Here is a 7,191-nt window from a genome sequence, read left to right as displayed (position 1 = left end):
AGCTGGAGGAAAGCATTCCCTCATTATAATCCTACCACCACTACTTTAATGATGGGAATGGTGTGTTCAAGATAATGTTAACTGTTAGTTTGCAAGTAAAACAGTAAATAAAGTTTTAGTCACATGTGACCAGAATAAGTGTTTCCAAATATTTTCTGTTCCCCTGCATGACTATGGTTAAATTCCCATTTGTCACAACACCATGATGACCAAATATGAGGAGTGCATGAATAATGGTCCTACTGGCAGATTCTCCCATCCTGAGTTGTCCATCTCTGCAGCTCCTACAAAGCAATGATGGTTCTCTAAGGTGCTTCTCTAATGGTCTTCTTGCTCACCCATAAGTTTAGCTTGACACCATTGATGGTGTGCTGGCTTTTCATTTTTGGATGATGAATTGATTAGTGCTCTAGGAGATGTTTGAAGCTTGGAAATCATAGTAAACATTTGGAAAAACTGTTTTCTGTTCACATGAGAGCAAAACATCATGCTGCTAGGTAGCTTTTCTTTATTAGATGTAGAGCAGAAGATGATAGCTGATGGGAAGTTGGGTCAAGCTAAATACAAGCACAAACTCATTTGTAGAATGGACCAAGCAATGGACCAGTCAAAGTCCAGGCCTAAATCCAACTGAGGATCTGTGGGAAGACTTGAACAAATGATTTCTACAAAGTGTACAGTGGTATTCTGTTCTGAGGACTGAACAGACTTACACGGCACACTTTACAGATTTATGCTTGTAAAAATGTTAGATCTAGTAAAAGCTCACAATTCACAGACTATTTATGTCGGTCACCTTTCTAAAATAATGGCCTCAGTAAGTTTTTGCCCAAAGTATTTATTATTACCTTTAATATCTTTTGGAAAGAAAGAGGTGAGGATCCCCCCCCCCGCCTAAATCATTTTTGGCAATAAAAGACTTTGGCAATTATTTTAGGAAAGTGATGATATACATTCTAATGTAGCGATGTACTAAAACCTTAAAGGTTACAGTATGATAACTTTTTGCAACCCACTGCAAGACTGACAACTTGCTTTAAAATTATTTCCTAATTACCTTTTCTTTGGGTCCATTCCGCTGCACTCTTCCCACCATGCAATGCACTGATTTTCCTAACAGGAAACAATAATGTCAGGCAAACCAGGCCTGCTGGCTTGTAATTCGGCTCAGTGAAGCAGTGGATGTGGGCAGCTGTCAGCCTGCATGTAAGCAGGACACTTGGCAAAATTATGCTGCAACACATGCGGCCTACAGACCCAGAATTATAACAAGTGCCCCACTCTCATGAGTGAGAGAGGGAGGGAGCAATGTGCTGATGAGAAGAAGGGGAAGGCAGTGTGTGTTTCAGTCCCTCAGCTCTTTGATTCATCCGTATTTGATATTGGGATGTTATTTACACACCTGCTGCCACCGGGACAAGCAAAGAAACCCGTTCACTTCTGGCCTTATTGTACACAAAACCACTTCCCAGTTAGAAATCCAGACTACCTCATGTGGAGACAACAGGGACAAGATCTATGGGCCATGGGGATTGTTAAAATGGTTAAACTAAATACCATACAAAAAGGCTGGTCTGAAAAACCTCTTTATGCAAACATACCATCTTTTGATGGTTATCCAAGAGTTTCAATAAGCTCAATACTGCAACGCTATTTCTGAGTTTCTAAAAATATTCCTTTGACCTGGTTCACTTGATTCATCAAGATCCCTAATGAAGCTGAAATCTCAGAGAGATGAGTCCAACGCAAAGACTATTGTATTTCAAGAACTTAGAAAACTACGCTAATTGATTTCAAAGGAATACACAAACCATGGTGGACCACATTATAACACACTTGTGCTTCCTGTCCAAAGGCTAAAACAGAACTGGATGGTTAGCCTCCAGGTAGCTCTTGGGTTTAGTTTGGCTTAAGATGGATGGAGGCAGTTTGCCCAAAAGGTACAACTTGGATAAGACGAGAGGAGACCTGCCTGCTCAGCACCTGAGCCCCACCCTGTGTGTCCACCCCCTACATCTTCCTCTCAGACAGACTAATGGGGAGCTGGGAGCACCATTTATATTGATTGTACCCCTACTGGGACCCTGCCCCAGCTGTCGGATAGGCTGATTCCAGCCTGGAGGAGTTAAAGCAGATGTGTGTGTGTGTGTGTATGTGTACCATTGTAAAGCACGGTTAGATATTTTGCTAAATTGAGATTTTCTGCAGCATTTTAATCTGTCCTCATCAGACTCAGATTTAAGTGGCAAAAGGTTGTTAAAATGCTTTCTAAATATAAGTTTTAAAAACTTGGAATATGTGCACTGGATATATAGATTTTAAAAAAATGTGGCAGAGAGTGAATTTGCACCTTCTCACAATCATCTCAGAGTTTCTCTCATCACAAATGTGCAGTTCAGCCAGAAACTGAGGATGGGAACTTTGGATTTATTTAAGTTTGCTGTGTTGTATGTTTTAGTTTGAGTATATATTTTTTATATTTGTGTTAAACTTTAGGCCATTACCCACTCAAGCCAGAACACACTGAATGTGCAGGTGTTTCCCTATCAGATGCAGTGGCATAGAAAGACCAGATTGACAAGGCAGCAGGCACAAGCAGAACAAACGAGCAGCGAGGGCATAGAAGGATGGGTGGAGACAGACCGGCAGGAGCAAAACTCAGGGACGAGCCCAACGGCAAAAGGAGACATGCAGCAGGAACTGGAAGGGGACAGCAACGAGCTGCTGAGAAAAGGAATGAGCATGCCAGATGAGAGCAGTGCAGAGAGAGAACAAAGTGGCCCGTAGCAAAATATAATTTGTTCTTATTGACCATTTATAGCAGGAGTCCTCGAATCCAGGCCTCCAGATCCAGTGTTCTGCAAATTTTTAGATTTGTTCCTACTTCAACATGCCTGCATCAAATGGCTGAATTCAGTGTGCAATCAACTTCTCCGTAGTCATGCTGATGACCTGATTATTTGACTTGCTTGTGGTGAAGCAGAGCCAAATCTAAAACCTGTAGGCCTTTGAGGCCTAGATTTGTGGATCCCCAGGTTATAGGTTTGGTTGATTGCTGTAGGGGGACACCCAGAAATCAGAGGGACATAATGTCCATTTAAGCCCAAGTTTTCTCAGACAATTTTAGCGTTCATTTCTTAGGAATAATGCAAAGCACTAGTTTGTATAAGGTCTTACAGTTCAACGAGTTGAACTCAAGATGTAAATCACAACCCAGTAATGGTCAAAGCAATGTTTATTGAAACAGTAGGAAATGCATAAGCTGGAATGTAATGGTCTCTCAGCAGCAGCCATCTGGTCAGACTGTGAAGAAGATAGGATGTCAGGTGGTTTCCTCAGATATACGGTGACTCTGACCTCGATTGTCTTGAATCCCTGGAGGAAAGCAAAATGTCCAAGGATTGTTTCACCCAAGAACACGCTATACGCTGGGAACTGTGTGCGCTCTATGTTTTGGAGAAAGAAAAAACTTTAGTAGAGGGGTAACATGATTCACACGCTCCACTACAATGATCTGGCCTTACCAAGAGGAAGTGAATGATCCATTTGCTTGTAATCTTTAACTAAATGGTGGGTCAAATAGTTGAGGCCAGCAACAGGCAGACATGGAAGGCAGAACAAGGCAATAATCAATATTCAGGCACATGAAACTAGTAGTACAAACATGGAGCAGGCAGAGGTGGAGGTCAGGAAGATGACAACAGGTTTGGAACATGTTCATAAGAAAGGCCATGGGACAGGAGTTTATATAGGCAACAGCACAGGTGCGTGCAATCAGTAATCAGCAGCACTAAAGCAGAGGCACAGGTGAGAGCAAAGAGCTAATCAGCAGCAAAGGGAGGAGCTGTGAACAGAGTAGCAACACGAATCATGGCAGGAAACAAGAAATTTATGACAGTAGGTTTATGAACAATGTCAGTGAAATGTCAAGTCAGGCCAGTGAGCCACTTTCAATTGTTTCAGAGTAAACTCTACAGCTGCAGTCAATCAGCTATTGTATAAATATATGTCCTGTAAGTAACAAATTCACATTAAAGAAATTTATGGCATCACATTCCTACCAAAAGCCAGAGGAACGTATAAAGCGCTCACTCTTTGTTTCAATGAATGGTATTGCGGCCACGTTTCAGCTCTGTGTGTTCTTGATTAATACATGCTTAATGCGCTCCTTGGATTTTTGGCAGGAATGTGAAGCCATACAAATGATTTGATCTTAATTCCATTTCTAATTGAAGCAAAAGGCTGGAGAGCTTTGACAACACTTCTGTGTAGGTTTATGAGTGAAAGAGTGTTTATACAGAACAATGTATTTTTAAACATAAACTATCTGCCAGCCATGCTATTGAAGATTTTCAGCTTTAATTGAGGGTCATTGTCCTGTTTTATGATCCATTTTCTGCCAGGCTTCTGCAGCCTTGCTGATAATTTTACATTTGACACAGGAATTGACTCTGTAATCCCCAAATTATCAGCCCTCCACCACCAGGATTGAAAGTAGGTATTTTAGCCCTGATGTGCTCTGTCTGTTTTACTCCAAAAATGGTACAGAACCCAGTGGGCCAGCAGCCTTACTTTGGTCCGACATATACTGAAAATATTGTTTGAGAGGTAATACGATTAATTGAAAAGTAACTGAGAATCCAAGCCACACGTACTTTTTCCTAGTACTGATGTCAGCTTGTGAATATGGCTCCAAAAAAGTCATATTCATCTTCCAACTTAACATCCTTTCACTCAGTATGACAGATTGTATGGAAATGGCCATTTAACCCTGGTTGAAATTGATGACAGGCAACAGTTGCTTTTCCCATCTTAATACTGATGTTTTTCCATCTTGGTATAGTAAAACGTCTTCAAGCAATAAATAAGCAAACTGCTAAGACTCCCGAATCTTTAGAGGTGGTCACATTTACTGATAATGCAGTTTATTAATCAAGTGCATTTGATTATTTATGGAAGCAGCGCGAGTGTCTTACTCCTAACCGTGCCTGCATGCTGCTGTAGAGGGGAGCATGGAAGGTGCAAGAAAAATTAAAATCCGATCTCAACGTCCAAAAGAGGTGGAGTTTTAAATAAATATGACTGTATAACTTCAAATTGTCTTTGCATATCGTAAAACATTTCTACAAACACTCCACAAACAAATGCCTTGAAAAACCAGTCTCTGCTTTGTAAAATTATTCTTATTTTCCTCCCGCCTACACTTGTAGTCCTCAAAGATCTGAGTCTTATGTTTCTAAAGACACCTGACCTTTCATGTGGTACCACTGTGGGTGCCAAACACAACACAGCAACACAACCAGGTGGGAAATATGTTGACAGAAAAACAACAGACTCATTCTCACATGATAATAAACCTACAATATTTATTCCAGTTTGTAAGAGTAGACCGATCAGCATCAAACCATCAACTATAGAAAATAAATAGCATACTGACCCAACATTTTAATTAAAAGACATTTCAATAAGAGCTGAATAAAAAGTAAAACCACAATATTCTGCTGAATACATATGAGCTCAGAGAAAATGAATCTGTGGACATATAACTAAGCGTGAGTTTTCACCATTGTAGAGTTAAACCGCACTTCAGTTAGAGTATAAGACTTCCAGCAGTTTATGGCAATAACATGTTCTTAAAGATATGGACTGCATATGTTCAGTTCAGTTCAAATTAAATAATAACTACATTAAATTTGCTTTATATAGCTGCATGCTTTTCCGCCTTATGAATCTGCCAGACAGCATACAGAGAAAATATCTGAAATGTAAATAAACCCTAAAGCAGATGGACAAGAACTTGGCTTTCAATTTTCTTCTCTCCAGCCACGTTCTTCCTGACTTCTTTGTTTTGTGCATATCATTCTTTTACTCATCTGTTCTTGTTTATTTCCCTTTCCTTTAGGTCCAGATTGTGCAGCCAGGGACAGCATTTGTAAATAATATCTTCTGCTGAACATGTAGAAACCAGACTTCCAAAGGAATACAAATGTGTTAGATTTACAGTCACCTCTGAAAGAATTCATGCCCCTGGAACATTTTTCACAACAATCACAACCTTCAACCTGTTTTAATGGGGACTGAATATTATTAGTCAGAAAAGCCCTTAATGAATCTGGAGGGTTGACAAATATAAGTTGTGGATTTTAATGTTAAGTTTAGGTAAGATTTGTAAAAAGAAAGCCCTTGTTGAAAGAAATCTAAATGGAGTCTTATTTGCAGTTCACCAGAAGCTGTGTGGGAGGTAAAACAAACTTTTGATCCAAAGAGACTTAAGTAGTAGATATAAACTCCACTCTTTTCAAATTTCTGAAACATTTTGAAATCCATGTCTCTCTCTCTCTCTCTTTTTTTTTTTACTAAATAGACATGTGTTTATGCCTTTCAGGTGTGACAAAATGCACAAAAGTTCAAGAAGCATGTCAAAAATATTCCTTCTGATAGGAAAAGAAAAAATTGACAAATTTCTTTTCTGCAAACTAAGTTAATCCCCTCAATGGTTTCTGAAAACTTCTTGAACTGCAGTTAAGAACAGAGACCATAAACAAGGTGAAAATCACAAACTCGGATAATTAGGATTTTCTTTTTCTGAGAAAGGCTTGAGAATACTTGACTGCTGAGGAAATGTGCCCAAAAAGTTGCTATTTCCTGCAAACACAAATGGAACAATTAAGCATTCATACTAATGAAGGAATTGTAAAAAGTGCAACAAATGTTCCAGCAAACCATTCCTCCATGGAGCAATGGGTGCTTTTTGTTAGATTTGTGAACCAAGGCTTTTGTATAAAACTAATAATGTCCTTTCATTTGCCCCCTTCTCCATCCCTCTTCTACATCTTTTTTTACTTGTTCAGTCTCAAGTGTCAAAACCCCATTACACTAATTAAGTCAGCGGACCCTCAAAGAGCTCTCCTTCAACCGGAAGAGAGAGAGGCAACATGGATAGGATAGATATGCCGAGAAAGAAAGAGATGGATGGAGAGAATTGGTGGATAAGTGAAGGGAGGAGAAACAGGGAAGTAAACTAAGCAGAAAGTCACAAGAAGAAACTTTCAGACAAACACGGAGCCTTTTGACTTGAGGAAATAAGCAAGGCGTTGGCTTAGAGATGTTGCTGTAGTTAATCTTAACAAATGAGAGCATTTTCTACATGACTGGCAGCCTGCAGCAGCCTCTGCACTTACTACAGATTAC

The 7,191-nt window shown here is 39.7% G+C and overlaps 1 long non-coding RNA gene across 1 annotated transcript; it reads right to left on the bottom strand.

Moving 5' to 3' along the window:
- Positions 1-3,217: 3,217 nt before the first annotated feature.
- LOC106914381 (uncharacterized) lies at positions 3,218-3,790 on the bottom strand. Its single transcript, XR_001417587.2, has 2 exons — positions 3,525-3,790; positions 3,218-3,446 (listed from the first exon to the last, which is right to left on the bottom strand). It is a non-coding gene; the product is annotated as an uncharacterized LOC106914381 (long non-coding RNA).
- Between the last annotated feature and the right edge of the window lie 3,401 nt (positions 3,791-7,191).

This window comes from Poecilia mexicana, unplaced genomic scaffold (genome assembly GCF_051168715.1).
Source record: "Poecilia mexicana isolate PSO_F unplaced genomic scaffold, ASM5116871v1 scaffold_13, whole genome shotgun sequence".
Classification (NCBI taxonomy): Eukaryota; Metazoa; Chordata; class Actinopteri; order Cyprinodontiformes; family Poeciliidae; genus Poecilia; species Poecilia mexicana.
This window is presented reverse-complemented; position numbering and strand designations above follow the sequence as displayed.